General features: G+C 36.9%; 1 long non-coding RNA gene across 2 annotated transcripts in view; it reads right to left on the reverse strand.

Moving 5' to 3' along the window:
* Window positions 1-15787, reverse strand: part of LOC147460029 (uncharacterized) — a 70316-nt gene extending 54529 nt beyond the window's left edge. The window contains exons 1-3 of one of the 2 annotated variants that reach the window (XR_015187744.1): window positions 15437-15787; window positions 8838-8898; window positions 6051-6111 (exon numbers count right to left, since the gene is read on the reverse strand). This is a non-coding gene — a long non-coding RNA (uncharacterized LOC147460029). The remainder of the gene's footprint in view (window positions 1-6050; window positions 6112-8837; window positions 8899-15436) is intronic. The other variant, XR_015187745.1, reaches the window with a different exon arrangement.
* Between the last annotated feature and the right edge of the window lie 382 nt (window positions 15788-16169).

Here is a 16169-nt window from a genome sequence, read left to right on the forward strand (position 1 = left end):
ATATTATGCCTCAAAGGAAAAAAGTTGTGAGGCCACAACGTTTAGAATCCATCTCCCCTCTTAGCCTCTACTCCTTATTATATAGGTAACCCGTGAGCTCTGCTCAAACTAGCACCTGACCTCTAGCCCTTGGCCTAACATTACTCCCCCCTTGGAGAAGCGTTTTTGCCCTTGAAAAAAAAAAGAGAATTTTTTTCTTAAGAACATTAATGTTTTCCCAAGTGGCGCATTCATCATATTTGTCTTTCCATTTAATAAATGCATCTCGACGCACATGAAGACGCATACATAGATCATGCTATTCCAAAATGCACTCATGTTCATGCGATTGGATTGTAGGTTCAATAAAATCCGACCAAATTTTGTTGGTCAATGACATTGTCGTTCCTATGAAAGCATTTACGTAAATGACTTACATGAAATACCATATGAATACGAGAGTGTGCAAGTAAATTGAGTTTGTAGACAAATCTCCAAGTTTCTTGAGTATTTTATAAGACACAAAATATCTCGAAGATAGTTAAGGTTTTGGCCCCCTTCTGAGAAGGTAACTTGTTGATATTTCTCATCCTTTATTAACACATTAAGTTTGAGCATCCGCTTCAAGATCACCTGTAGTATTGATGTTAAATTATGTATCCGATGATGTAAATGTAGCCCTTTAGAAATCTATTAAACTTGAGACCACAATCACACATGATATTGTTGGGAATCCATACACTCGATATAGATTATTAACAAGCAGCTTAGGTAGCTCTGGTGCTTTAATTGTGGACTTGGTTGGAATAAACTTGGAAAGTTTAGTTGATCGATCTAAAACTACCCATACCAAGTCATGACCTGGTACAGTGGTTGGTAGACCCATACTAAAACTGATTTAGATACTTTCCCATTTACCATTAGTAATCTTCAATGGATGCAAGGGACCTCCTGCTTTCAAGCACTCTGCTTTATTCACTTGACATTTTTGGTAATGCAACACATAGTATTGAAAATACACGTGTAAACCTGGCTAGTAAAATTTTCATCGTATGAGTCAATAAGTTTTCTTTACGCATGCATACTTTGCACTGGGATTTCCATGACATTCATAAAGAATTTGGCACCAATCTATTGATACACAAACTCTTTCCACAAAATCTATTGATAATGCAAATGATTTTGTAGAATCCAGGATAGCTAAAATAGAAGGTGTAGCTAATTCATCTTTGAGAGAATCAAAACTTTTCTATTGAGCTTCTCCCACTGAAACGTTTTTTCCTTGGCTTTTAGTTGGTTCATCATTGGATCAGTAATGTGAGCATAGTTTTGAACAAATCATTGATCAAAATCTTAATCCCAAGAAAATCTATAGCTCTTCTAGATTTCTTGGAGAAGGCCATCTCCTAAAGGTATCCACTTTGGATTTATCCATCTGCAACCCAGTAGCTGAAATGACATGTTCCAAATAGTGAATTTCCTCCTTGAGAAAATCATTGTATGTCTCCCAACCTAGAGCTTAGGGTGACTTGATAGTTCATCTTCCTTTTCTCAAGATTTAATGATGACGCCTTACTCTAAAGTACATAAGCAGGGATATGAGCAATATGAGAGAAGAAATCATCTATCCTTCATGTTTGTTAATGTAAGGTTCATATACCACAAGCTAGGTAGATAAATCAAAGGTATTAATGGGAGCTAGATCCTATATTACAAACATAAAGTTTCATTGACATACCTAGGATCTATAAACAACGCCTTTTTCCCCACGTTTAAGAGGCACGGCCGCCATTCATAAAGTCCTAGATATGATATGCTACTTAGCATTAACTCTAGCAAGTAGACTTATGAAAAGTATCCAACTAAATGGGTCCACCCTTGTGTAGATATAGTTCCATTTGGATTCTAGTCTCCCACTTTCCATGCCAAATTCATCCATTCCTAGTGTTATTTATTTACTACCATATTTTTTTACATGTACAATCAGGGTTCATTAACTTTAGGCATGGGTTCTTTTATACAACCCTTCAAACATCACCCAAACAAACTTTCTCAAGTAGGGTCTAATGAAGATAATCCTATATTTTAACAAAAGGAATTATCCAACTTCATGAGTTTGCCTGTACTCTTATACTTTCTCTATCTAATCAAAATAGCCTTGGCAAAGGTTTTCTTATTTGCTAGCCGTGAAGTCAGCAATTAAAATTTTCCTTGGTGCTAGCGATACGTACTCACTAACTGCAAGAGGCAAACTCCACAATCCACAACTTATTCTCCACCAAACGTGGTATTTCTCACTAACCACGAGATCCATTTTGCAAGAGCATGCCCTATTCCTTTTCCAAGGATAACTTTCCATAGTGATCAAACAAGCTTACCCTAGATCAAATAGTTATTTCTTCAAACCATTCTAATATGTGACAATCATTGTAATCACATTCTTGGTTAATTCAGGATATCATAAGATTCTAAGCCATTCTTTCAACTTAATTTATGAAACCACATGCTTGTCTCTTGTTATGATAATCCATGCAGAGGCCTAGTGTGCCAAATTTTTTTACGGAAACTTTGAACAAAACTAGGTATGGATATCACAGTAAGGGACATGATTGGGAAGGCTAAGCTTTCCTCTCAAGGTTCCCAGTGGAAAGGTATGGAGATGCATGACAACCTAATCACCCATGAATAGTCAAGCCTTTAACTCAAAGGTACATCGAGGCAACTAGTACAAAAGTTCAATAGAGGAGTGGAGGCACTAGAGTGGGGAGATCTAACCATTTACTTCCAAAAATCGATCATACACTGGTCCCTTTGGCACTCTAAAGCTTGTAACCTACCATTGAACCCTCTTTAAGGGGACATACTATCCAAAAGGATGAACAATAAATTTGTAAGACATCTGGTTCGTTTCTAGGATAACGTTTCTAGGATAACATTAACAGGAGATGGAAAGGTATTGATCGACTAGCTTCTCAGTTCAATTTGAGTGGGATAGAAAGACTGATGGCAATCAGAGTTCTAGAAGGGCTGACAATTGTTGTATGTCCGTATATTACTTGGCCCAAGAAGAAGAAATTTGGAAAACCAATTACCAAGGATGTTTACCTCTTTCTGATAGACTTGTCTCATTGGTTCGATCTCTCCCTTAACAAGAAATGAATAAAATAGTGGCCAGGTGAAAGATGGGGGATGATAATGAAGAACTTATGGTATCCACAATGGCCCCCATCTCCATGAAGTTCTTTATATGGAAGGTACTATGTGGGGCCCTACCAAAAGGAGTGAAAATTTATGCTATAGGGATTCGATTAGATAAATTAAATGACTATAAAAATTGGCATGTGAGGACCCCCCTCACCTATGCAAGGACTACGCAGCTATCAGCAGCCTAGCATGGAAAATGTGCAAGTGGGTTCAAAGGAAATGGAGGATAGGTTTCTCTAAGAATGACCTCTTCATTGGTGCTATGTGGTTGAAGAGCCACACGCTCTTGGTATGTACTCAAATCATCAGGGTTTGCTACTTCAATGAAATTTGGAAGGCTAGGAACCATATGGTGTTTGAGAATGCTCTTGTAACTGCTAGCTTCACAAAGATAGTACTTGAAAGCAAGGAATTGATTGTCTTCATTAGTAAAAGAAAGGACTCAAGTGACAAGTATTGGGACATCAACGCCATTTTGATGGTCTAGTGGGTTGCCTCTTTGAGAAGTCTAATGTAATCTAAGATCCATCAAGGTTCAACACAAGCTTGAGGTTTCTTTGTACATTATTTTGATGAATACAATACATACACTCACTATTGGGAGTTTGGGGGGAAAAAAATATATTCCTAGAGAATATAGAAAAGATGGGAGTAATTGAAAGGAGCTACTTTGTGAGAAAGGAATGATTATATGGATATGGGGTCATGATACAATTAGAAATAGAATATACAATGCTAAACAAAATGTAGGTTTTCATGAATAGACCCAAAGTATACTGATTTAGATAGATGTTCAGGATCAGGTTGTAGCAAAGCTCAAAGTAGTGAGAGATGCATATTCTTTGTAGGATGATTTTTCTGCATAGGTTAATGCAATTGGCAATACAACACAAGTTGAAGAAACATAACATGTCAAAACTGAAGCTTATATTTTGATTTTTTATTTTTACTTTATTTTAAAAAAATTATGGGAGGGAGGGGATTGCTAAAGCTAGTGGTTGTACCATTAGCAATCCAAGTGATAATGTCAAAGTCTGAGGATGCTTGTTATTCTATGGCTGATGTATGACAAGATACCTTTGACATAAGAAATGATATTTATGATCAAATGCATGAACCTATGCTTATTGTAGAGGAGAATTATACAAAGATGATGGTGAAAATAGTAAGAGAATTCTATTATTGATTCTTTTCTATATAGGTTATATGGATATGATTCAACTAGTGAAGATACCTCTATTGATGAGATTGCCTATCTAGAGGCGGTGCAAGAAAGGTTACTACATACAAAGAAAGGATCTGCAAGTGACACATGAATCTATGAAGAAATTCAAGCATAGGACTTAACCATAAATAGTTATGTATATAAGAATTATGTTATGGGAGCATAGATGCACTAGACGTCGATATCAAAAGAGGCTCTACCCCTATGCCATATACACAGTTGTATAAAGCACAAATTCAAAGATCTTTGATAGATGATGATATGGAGGATTGTGCCATTCAAAAAGATGTTATTTTCCTTCCATGTCTAGGTTCTAATGATGAGGATGAAGTAGCACAAGATAAAGTGTTTTTCCATGGTGACTCTGAAATTCCTAGTGAAGATGGATTGCAAAAGATGCACGAGGGTTTCAAAGCTAGAGGAGGTGAAGATGGTGAGCTGACTAGTCTACCAATTTTGCAAGGGAATACAAATTATCAAAAAAAAATTGCTAGTCTTCTTAAGGGTTGTGGAAGTTATGATTCGATTATGGTGATTTATCTATCAATGATTGTTTGAGTGATAATATCTCTGCCATTAGAAGGGAACGACTACTCTTACATGCATTCTTATAGAGAGATAAAGGTTTTGATTACCAATGGGATATGGATGTTGTCTTGTGATGCAAGGAAAGTTCTAATTTATTGTATGGATAATCAATGCTACTTGTTGTCTATGATGTTTCAAACCATTCAAAATTAGGTGAGTTTTTGTGGTGATAACTAAACTTAAACTATGTTTCATTCCGGGAGCTACACCTTAAAAAGTCATTTCTATCATGTTGTGTGATTAGAGACTAGTTTAAAAAAACCCTTTACAGATTTGCTAGATTGGAATAAAACTACCCTTCTTTTAGTGTGTAAGACCGGGTTGCGGGCAGGGAGGGGGGAGGGGCAGGGAGATTCCACCGTCATAGTACATGTGTCTTTAGGAAGGTGCAACATACAACAAGAAAATTATTCTCTTCAAAGTGTGATCTCAATACATCTAGTTGAGCTTTATAGACTTTTTTTGTAAGTGTCTTTCTTTTTGGTCTACATAAGGCCTTAGGAGACTCCCAAAACTCATAGGAGGAATTACAGACTCTTGGATTATTCTTGTAGAGACCAATTAGAGGCCATTCTTATAACCTTGTTGATGAGGGGAACAACAAAAATTCATTTTTCGCTAGAATGTGTAAGAAGGCATTAGCTGGCGGCCTTGCACACTCTCTTATCATTCTAGTTATTGTTAGGGGGACAACACTCTTCCATCATCTTACATGTGCCACTGTGACTAATCACCTAGATTTTTATGTTTAATCAATTTATTCTAGGTTGGAAAGTCTGGCTTGGTTGGACTTCACATAGAAATTTATCAGGAACATTATATTTACTTATAATGGAGTGTAGAGAGATAAGCATTTTGGAAAAATAGAAAAGAGGACCCTCTATGAAAATTTGGACATTTCATAATGGAGTGGGTTCAATTTACATGTTTTACATATTAAACACCAAGGAATATGCACATCAAGCATCTAAACATGTCATCAAAGAAAATTTATGGGAAACGATGGAAATTTCTAAAAACAAAAAGCAATAGCAAAGTGCAAAACACTACTTACTTGGTAATCCAGTACAAGACTCATTCGAGTGTTCAAGACATCAAACGTTGTTTTTATTAAGCTACAAGAAAACAATGTGAATAGTTAAATTTTTTGTCATGGAGTGAGGCAAAGAGTGTAAATGCATGTGGACCATATAGTGCACATCACACCAAAGTGCCTACAAAATTATGGGGGAGAGTCAAAATTGTGTCTCCTAAAAACCTATAAGCGATTCAACCTATGCCATGTCCCTAGTCTATATGTGCAGTACAAGCAAACTCATACATACGGAATTTTTCATGCAAATTACAAACCTTGTAGACTTGTCAATGTGAATTCATGCTCCTCTCTTTGAAATTTCCACCACTATGAATATGTATACTTACTTTGTGTAATGATTGAGGGACTTTTGTTCTTGTCCACCTATCCACCTCCTCTTATAGGTGCCATGGCCCATCTTTAAAAGACCCCTAAGCATAGCATACTATAGTTGGCCTTGCCTAGCTAGGTAACGTGCCCCACATAGAGGGCATCTTACCCTTCTCCTGATATTACTTCCCCCTTGAAGAGTAGTTTTTGTCCTCGAGAACGTCAATGAAAAATCTCTTCATCAGAGCACCAACATTCTTCTAGTATAATTTGCATTAGACGTACTGGTCCACTTGAAAAATATCATGAATCCTATACCCATGCATGGATCTATCTACTCATTGCAAAGACTCAAAATTAAAAAACTATACGACATGGTTTTCCAAAGAGATTTTACCTTTGGCGAAAAGGGTTCTCTTCCAAGATATCAAAAAAATAGAAGAGTTAACACCAAAAAAGATGCTCTAATTACTCTATAAGCTAGCCGCTCCATAAACAAGATGATAGTAAATTAATGAAAAATAATCAAGCAAATGATTAACTATTCGACATGGTTGTGACACTACAAAAAATTGGTGCCCTGAGTCAAAGTCCATGGGTACATTTACTCTCCACATGTGGAGTATATTTGTTGTTCTCCTTATAAGAAGAAGAGCCTTGGGTGGACTTTTGCCGTAGAACTAAACAGATGTTTCTCTATGGTTAGACATGTCTACATGATATCTGAGTTAGTTGTACGTCTACTTGAAAAAATAAAGTGTCTCTATATGGCTATACAATTCCTCTAACTGATCAGTTGCCAAAGCAGATTGTATCTATGATCAAGGCTTACATCCAAACTATACACGCCTAGTGTCCTAATCTAGTAAGAAAGGATCTTGGTTTGCACTCTGTCCAAGGTTTTACACTCACCATACCATCTCTAGAGACTCTTGGAGAATTTTACAAGAGAAAAGTTGGAGAAAAACTAGAGGGTACCCATCGTACTTGTTGAACCCTGAAATTTTGGTCTCCAAGTTTGGAACGGACCTGCCCCCAATTTAGAGACAATTAAATTGGCATATTCTTACAATCTTGCCTATGTGTCTTGTTGTGATTTTCTGAAAAGTGTACCAAAGTTGGGCCTTGAGAGTTTCTAATGCATCCAAAAAGGTCAAAATTGAAGTTTCTCAAGTGAAGCATTGAAAAAAATCTAAAAAATATCAATCTTGGTATCATCAAACTCATCTTTTCATGAGGATTCTGATGCAATTTTTAAATATTCAAAATGATTAGATTTTCAAAATATACCCCAAGAATATGAAAAGTAAAACGCTTGTTTGTGAATCGTCCCTAAGCTGACTACTTTACCCTACCTCTACTTGAAAAAAACGAAGTGTCTCCATATGGTTGTACAATTCTTCTAGCTAAGTTGCCAAAGGAGATTGTATCTAGGATCAAGGCTGACATCCAAACTATACACTCCTGCTAGTGTCCTAATCTACTGAGAAGGGATCTTGGTTTGCACTCTGTCCAAGGCTACTTCTTGTCTATAATGTTTGAAACTATTCAAAATTAGGTGAGCTTTTGTGGTGATAACTAAATTTAAACTATGTTTCATTCCAAGAGATGCACCTTAAAAAATCTTTTCTATCATGTGTGATTAGAGACTAGTAAAAAAACCCTTTACACATTTGCTAGATTGGAATAAAGATACCCTTCTTTTAGGGTGTAAGACCGGGTGGGGGTGGGGAGATTCCACCATCACAATACATGTGTCTTTAGGAAGGTGCAACATACAACAAGAAAATTATTCTCTTCAAATTGTGATCTCAATACATATAGTTCATCTTTTTAGACTATTTTTGTAAGTGTCTTTCTTTTTGGTCTACATAAGGCCTTAGGAGACTCCCAAAACTCATAGGAGGAATTACAGACTCTTCGATTATTCTTGTAGAGACCAATTAGAAGCCATTCTTATAACCTTGTTGATGAGGGGAACAACAAAAATTCATTTTTCGCTAGAATGTGTAAGAAGGCATTAGCTGGCGGCCTTGCACACTCTCTTATCATTCTAGTTATTGTTAGGGGGACAACACTCTTCCATCATCTTACATGTGCCACTGTGACTAATCACCTAGATTTTTATGTTTAATCAATTTATTCTAGGTTGGAAAGTCTGGCTTGATTGGACTTCACATAGAAATTTATCAGGAACATTATATTTACTTATAATGGAGTGTAGAGAGATAAGCATTTTGGAAAAATAGAAAAGAGGACCCTCTATGAAAATTTGGACATTTCATAATGGAGTGGGTTCAATTTACATGTTTTACATATTAAACACCAAGGAATATGCACATCAAGCATCTAAACATGTCATCAAAGAAAATTTATGGGAAACGATGGAAATTTCTAAAAACAAAAAGCAATAGCAAAGTGCAAAACACTACTTACTTGGTAATCCAGTACAAGACTCATTCGAGTGTTCAAGACATCAAACGTTGTTTTTATTAAGCTACAAGAAAACAATGTGAATAGTTAAATTTTTTGTCATGGAGTGAGGCAAAGAGTGTAAATGCATGTGGACCATATAGTGCACATCACACCAAAGTGCCTACAAAATTATGGGGGAGAGTCAAAATTGTGTCTCCTAAAAACCTATAAGCGATTCAACCTATGCCATGTCCCTAGTCTATATGTGCAGTACAAGCAAACTCATACATACGGAATTTTTCATGCAAATTACAAACCTTGTAGACTTGTCAATGTGAATTCATGCTCCTCTCTTTGAAATTTCCACCACTATGAATATGTATACTTACTTTGTGTAATGATTGAGGGACTTTTGTTCTTGTCCACCTATCCACCTCCTCTTATAGGTGCCATGTCCCATCTTTAAAAGACCCCTAAGCATAGCATACTATAGTTGGCCTTGCCTAGCTAGGTAACGTGCCCCACATAGAGGGCATCTTACCCTTCTCCTGATATTACTTCCCCCTTGAAGAGTAGTTTTTGTCCTCGAGAACGTCAATGAAAAATCTCTTCATCAGAGCACCAACATTCTTCTAGTATAATTTGCATTAGACGTACTGGTCCACTTGAAAAATATCATGAATCCTATACCCATGCATGGATCTATCTACTCATTGCAAAGACTCAAAATTAAAAAACTATACGACATGGTTTTCCAAAGAGATTTTACCTTTGGCGAAAAGGGTTCTCTTCCAAGATATCAAAAAAATAGAAGAGTTAACACCAAAAAAGATGCTCTAATTACTCTATAAGCTAGCCGCTCCATAAACAAGATGATAGTAAATTAATGAAAAATAATCAAGCAAATGATTAACTATTCGACATGGTTGTGACACTACAAAAAATTGGTGCCCTGAGTCAAAGTCCATGGGTACATTTACTCTCCACATGTGGAGTATATTTGTTGTTCTCCTTATAAGAAGAAGAGCCTTGGGTGGACTTTTGCCGTAGAACTAAACAGATGTTTCTCTATGGTTAGACATGTCTACATGATATTTGAGTTAGTTGTACGTCTACTTGAAAAAATAAAGTGTCTCTATATGGCTATACAATTCCTCTAACTGATCAGTTGCCAAAGCAGATTGTATCTATGATCAAGGCTTACATCCAAACTATACACGCCTAGTGTCCTAATCTAGTAAGAAAGGATCTTGGTTTGCACTCTGTCCAAGGTTTTACACTCACCATACCATCTCTAGAGACTCTTGGAGAATTTTACAAGAGAAAAGTTGGAGAAAAACTAGAGGGTACCCATCGTACTTGTTGAACCCTGAAATTTTGGTCTCCAAGTTTGGAACGGACCTGCCCCCAATTTAGAGACAATTAAATTGGCATATTCTTACAATCTTGCCTATGTGTCTTGTTGTGATTTTCTGGAAAGTGTACCAAAGTTGGGCCTTGAGAGTTTCTAATGCATCCAAAAAGGTCAAAATTGAAGTTTCTCAAGTGAAGCATTGAAAAAAATCTAAAAAATATCAATCTTGGTATCATCAAACTCATCTTTTCATGAGGATTCTGATGCAATTTTTAAATATTCAAAATGATTAGATTTTCAAAATATCCCCCAAGAATATGAAAAGTAAAAGGCTTGTTTGTGAATCGTCCCTAAGCTGACTACTTTACCCTACCTCTACTTGAAAAAAACGAAGTGTCTCCATATGGTTGTACAATTCTTCTAGCTAAGTTGCCAAAGGAGATTGTATCTAGGATCAAGGCTTACATCCAAACTATACACTCCTGCTAGTGTCCTAATCTACTGAGAAGGGATCTTGGTTTGCACTCTGTCCAAGGCTACTTGTTGTCTATGATGTTTGAAACTATTCAAAATTAGGTGAGCTTTTGTGGTGATAACTAAATTTAAACTATGTTTCATTCCGAGAGCTTCACCTTAAAAAATCTTTTCTATCATGTGTGATTAGAGACTAGTAAAAAAACCCTTTACACATTTGCTAGATTGGAATAAAGATACCCTTCTTTTAGGGTGTAAGACCGGGTGGGGGCGGGGAGATTCCACCATCACAATACATGTGTCTTTAGGAAGGTGCAACATACAACAAGAAAATTATTCTCTTCAAATTGTGATCTCAATACATATAGTTCAGCTTTTTAGACTATTTTTGTAAGTGTCTTTCTTTTTGGTCTACATAAGGCCTTAGGAGACTCCCAAAACTCATAGGAGGAATTACAGACTCTTGGATTATTCTTGTAGAGACCAATTAGAAGCCATTCTTATAACCTTGTTGATGAGGGGAACAACAAAAATTCATTTTTTGCTAGAATGTGTAAGAAGGCATTAGCTAGCGGCCTTGCACACTCTCTTATCATTCTAGTTATTGTTAGGGGGACAATACTCTTCCATCATCTTACATGTGCCATTGTGACTAATCACCTAGATTTTTATGTTTAATCAATTTATTCTAGGTTGGAAAGTCTGGCTTGGTTGGACTTCACATAGGATTTTATCGGGAACATTATGTTTACCTATAATGGAGTGTAGAGAGAAGCATTTTAAAAAAAATAGGAAAGAGGGCCTTCTATGAAAATTTGGGCATTTTTATAATGGAGTGTGTTCAATTTACATGTTTTACATATTAAACACAGAGGAAGATGCACATCAGGCATCTAAACATGTGGGCGAAAGCAAATTAAAGGGAAACAATGGAAAATTCTAAAAACAAAAATCGATAGCAAAGTGCAAAACAATACTTACCTGGTAATCCAGTACAAGACTCATTCAAGTGTTCAAGACATCGAATGTTGTTTTTATTAAGCTACAAGAAAACAATGTGAATAGTTAATTTTTTTTCATGGAATGAGGCAAAGAGTGGAGATGTAGACCATATAGTGCACATCACACAAAAGTGCCATCCAAAAGTATGGGGGAGAGTCAAAATTGTGTCTCCTAAAAGCCTATAAGCAATTGAGCCTATGCCATGTCCCTAGTCTATGTGTGCAGTACAAGCAAACTCATACACACGGAAGTTTGTAAGCAAATTAAAAACCTTGTAATCTTGTCAATGTGAATTCATGCTCCTCTCTTTGAGTGTTCAATTTACATGTTTTACATATTAAACACATAGGAAGATGCACATCGAGCATCTAAACATGTGGCGAAAGCAAATTAAAGGGAAACAATGGAAAATTCTAAAACCAAGAAGCAAAACCAAAGTGCAAAACACTACTAACCTGGTAATCTAGTACAAGTCTCATTCAAGTGTTCAAGACATTGAATGTTGTTTTTATAGAGCTACAAGAAAACAATGTGAATAGTTAAATTTTTTGTCATGGAACGAAACAAAGAGTGGAAATGTAGACCATATAGTACACGTCACACCAAAGTGCCATACAAAAGTATGGGGGAGAGTCAAAATTGTGTCTCCTAAAAACCTATAAGCAATTGAACATATGCCATATCCCTAGTCTATGTGTGCAGTACAAGCAAACTCATACACACGGAAGTTTGGATGCAAATTACAAGCCTTGTAGTCTTGTCAATGTGAAATCATGCTACTCTCTTTGAAATGTCCACCATTATTAATATGTATACTTGATTTGTGTAATGATTGAGGGACCTGTGTTCTGCTCCACCTATCGACCTCCTCTTATAGGTGCCATGGTCCATCTTTAAAAGACCCCTAAGCATAGCAAACTACAGTTGGCCTTGCCTAGGTACCGTGCCCCACATAGAGGGCATCTTACCCTTCTCCTAATATTATTCCCCCCTTGAAGAGTAGTTTTTATCCTTGAGAACATCAATGAAAAATCTCTTCACAAGGGCACCAACATTTTTCTTATATAATTTGTGTTAGATGTATTGGTCCACTTGAAAAATATCGTGAATCCTATACACATGCATGGATGTATCTACTCATAGCAAGGACTACACATTAAAAAAAATTCACAACATTGTTTTCCAAAGAGATTTTACCTTTGGCCAAAAGGATTCTCTTCCAATATATCAAAAAAATAGAAGAGTTAACACCAAAGGAGATGCTCTAATTACTCTAGAAACTATCAGTTCCATAAACTAAATGATGATAAATTAATGAAAATCAATCAAGAAAATGATTAACCATTCGACCTAGTTGTGACACTAAAAACATTTGGTGTCCTAAGTCGAAGTCCATGGGTACATTTACTCTCCACATGTGGAGTATATGTGTTGTTCTCCTTATAAGATAAAGAGCCTTGGGTACGTGGACTTTTTCCGTAGAACTAAACGGATGGTTCTCTGTGGTCAGACATGTCTACATGATATCTGAATTAGTATGTAGGGTAAAGTAGCCAATTTAGAGACAAATTTTTTTGGGCCCCAAGTTTGGAACGGACCCGCCTCCAATTTCAGAGAATTAAATTGGCATATTCTTAGAATCTTTCCTATGTGTCTAATTGTTGTGATTTTTTGAAAAGTGTACCAAAGTTGGGCCTTGAGAGTTTCTAATGCATTTAAAAAGGTCAAAAATAAAGTTTCTCAAGTGAAGCATTGAAAAAAAACCGTAAAAAATATCAATCTTGGTATCATCATATTCATCTTTTCATGAGGATTCTGATGCAATTTTTAATATTCAAAATGATTAGATATCCCCCAAGAATATTAAAAGTAAAAGTCTTGTTTGTAAACCGTCCCTAAACTGGCTACTTTACCCTACCTCTACTTGAAAAAATAAAGTGTCTCTATATGGCTATACAATTCCTCTAACTGATCAGTTGCCAAAGCAGATTGTATCTATGATCAAGGCTTACATCCAAACTATACACTCCTAGTGTCCTAATCTAGTGAGAAGGGATCTTGGTTTGCACTCTCTCCAAGGCTTTACATTCACCATACCATCTCTAGAGATTCATCTTGGAGAATTTTACAAGAGAAAAGTTGGAGAAAAACTAGAGGTACCCATCGTACTTGTTGATACCCTTTATAAAAATAAGTGGAAAGTTTTATGGCACACTCAGTGTCCTTGCTTGTAAAAGGAACTAGCATACCTTGAAATGGATTATGCAAATACTAAACTAATAATCCAAGAGTTTGCAAACATGATAAAATTTGTTGGAGCTCATGTGTCCTTGCTTGTAAAAGGAACTAGCATACCTTGAAATGGATTATGCAAATACTAAACTAATAATCCAAGAGTTTGCAAACATGATAAAATTTGTTGGAGCTCATGTTCGACTGTGAGAAAAACAATGATACTCTGCGAGTTTATGGCATTTGTGCCATATGCACAATTCTAGTGGTGATTAATGTCTTCAACATTATGATTCGTACTCACCTAGATCATATGTAATGGAAAAATCGTCAAACCTTCCATAGCAAATGCATGCAGGAAATCTACATTTACGAGATAGCTTGCACATCACCCTAGATATCATAACAGAAACTTTAGATCAACGTTAGGACCTTATCGCTTTTGAAACCTTCCTTGATACACGGTTACTGATTGAAAAGAATGTCACCAAATAATGAAACCAATCCAACAATTAAGAGGGCTTGCCATCACAGAAGAAGTATATGGCATGGTGTGTAGACTTGGAAAAAAAAGACTAGGCTTGTAGCCTTGACATCGGTGTCCTTGCTACACCATCCTATAGTCCCTTAAAGCAATGGGGAAAAAAAACTTATAAGTGAGTCATATTCATTGAGTCCTCTCTAAATATTGCTCTTCATGTGATTGGCGGTCCATGTATAAGACCCTATGACTACCATGTAGCTTTAGCGCCTCTTAGCCCACAATCAGAACTCTTGGAAAAGCAAAGCCGATATCTGAAGCTTGACACCGCAGAGGGTGCCCAAAATTGGGTACTCCAATTGGAAAAACCTCTCAAAATACGAAACACAAAGTCCTCGACGATGACAACAACGTGCAAGAGAAAGAAACATTCAAGTCACCCTCTATTGGTCCTCGGCGACATCGCTACACAAGTGAAAGTTATCAACAAACATAAGATGGGACTCCTTTTCACGGTCATTTGCACAACAAAAAGTGAAGGTCACCGTTGCCCTTCTGCCCTTCCAAGCTGTCTTGCCTTTGCATGTTTTTTGCCAAAAAGATGGCAGCAGTGCTAAAAATAGCAATGATAGCCCTTCCAACACCCACAAGAAGTGTTACTAAAGTTCTAATACCACTCTACTGACTATAATAAGGGACTATAATTTTCTCCTCTTAATCCGAGCACGTCCTCTTATTACAGGTGCCCTGACCTATTTTTCGGAGACCCTAAACATAGCACACTATAGTTTAGGAGCCGTGTCCCACCCAATGGGCACCTTATCCTTATCATAATGTTGTGGTACACATCGCATGAGATAAAACAGACTTCAAATAGAAACTTGAATGAAGTTTCAAAAAACTCACCGTTGTAGCCACCAGCTAGTGCAAAACTCGGCATGGACATTCTTAAAAAGGAATGAAGTTAACCACAATTGTCAATTTTCCATATTGTCAGGCAACTGAAAAGTTTGTAAAACTGTATTTTTTGTGAGAAAATGTCATGAATGTTTTAGAAAGTTCCCAAATCTATCATACCTCCTACTAGACCTCAGCTCTCGCCCAACAGTATCCATATCCACCTGACGGACAGCTAGCTGGGAAAACCATAAGGGATGGAGATGTTGCTCAAGAGATCAATACAAATTTAGTAACGATGGACATCCCGTCATTGATTGATCAATCATAAAAGGCTTGATGCCTTTGTTTATGAACACCTTCGTCGTATTTTCCACCCTTTGTCTTCATGGGACATATACCGTCCTGGCGAGCCAGTATTACGCATATATGACTCATGAGTCATGAGAGAAGAAGGAGAAGAGAATAGAACCGCAGAGAGGCAGGCAGAGAGAGAGAGAGAGAGAGAGAGAGAGAGAGAGAGAGAGAGAGCACAGAAGAAAGGTAAGTCATGAATGATTGATGAAAGGAGCATCGTGGACGCCCTCATACTTGACTTCTAAGAAAGGTTTTCCGTTATTTACGTGGCAGCCTATACTTACTCATTTACGTGGCAGCATATAATTGATCAGGGAAGTATAGAAATTGAAAGTAATTATCGGTATCAACAGCTCAACGCTCACGGTCATGACGTCGTGCATGTGCATGACGTCGTGCTCTTCGTTGATTGCTTCCGCCAAGATTCCAACTCCAAATTGCAATATTTATACAGCCGCACGACTGAAGCTCTACATGTTGGTGCATCTCTCTCTCTCTCTCTCTCTCTCTCTCTCTCTCTCTCTCTCTCTCTCTGAGATAGCTATATTACTTATTA

This window comes from Adiantum capillus-veneris, chromosome 4, assembly GCF_014529385.1.
Source record: "Adiantum capillus-veneris isolate H3 chromosome 4, ASM1452938v2, whole genome shotgun sequence".
In the NCBI taxonomy this organism is placed as follows: Eukaryota; Viridiplantae; Streptophyta; class Polypodiopsida; order Polypodiales; family Pteridaceae; genus Adiantum; species Adiantum capillus-veneris.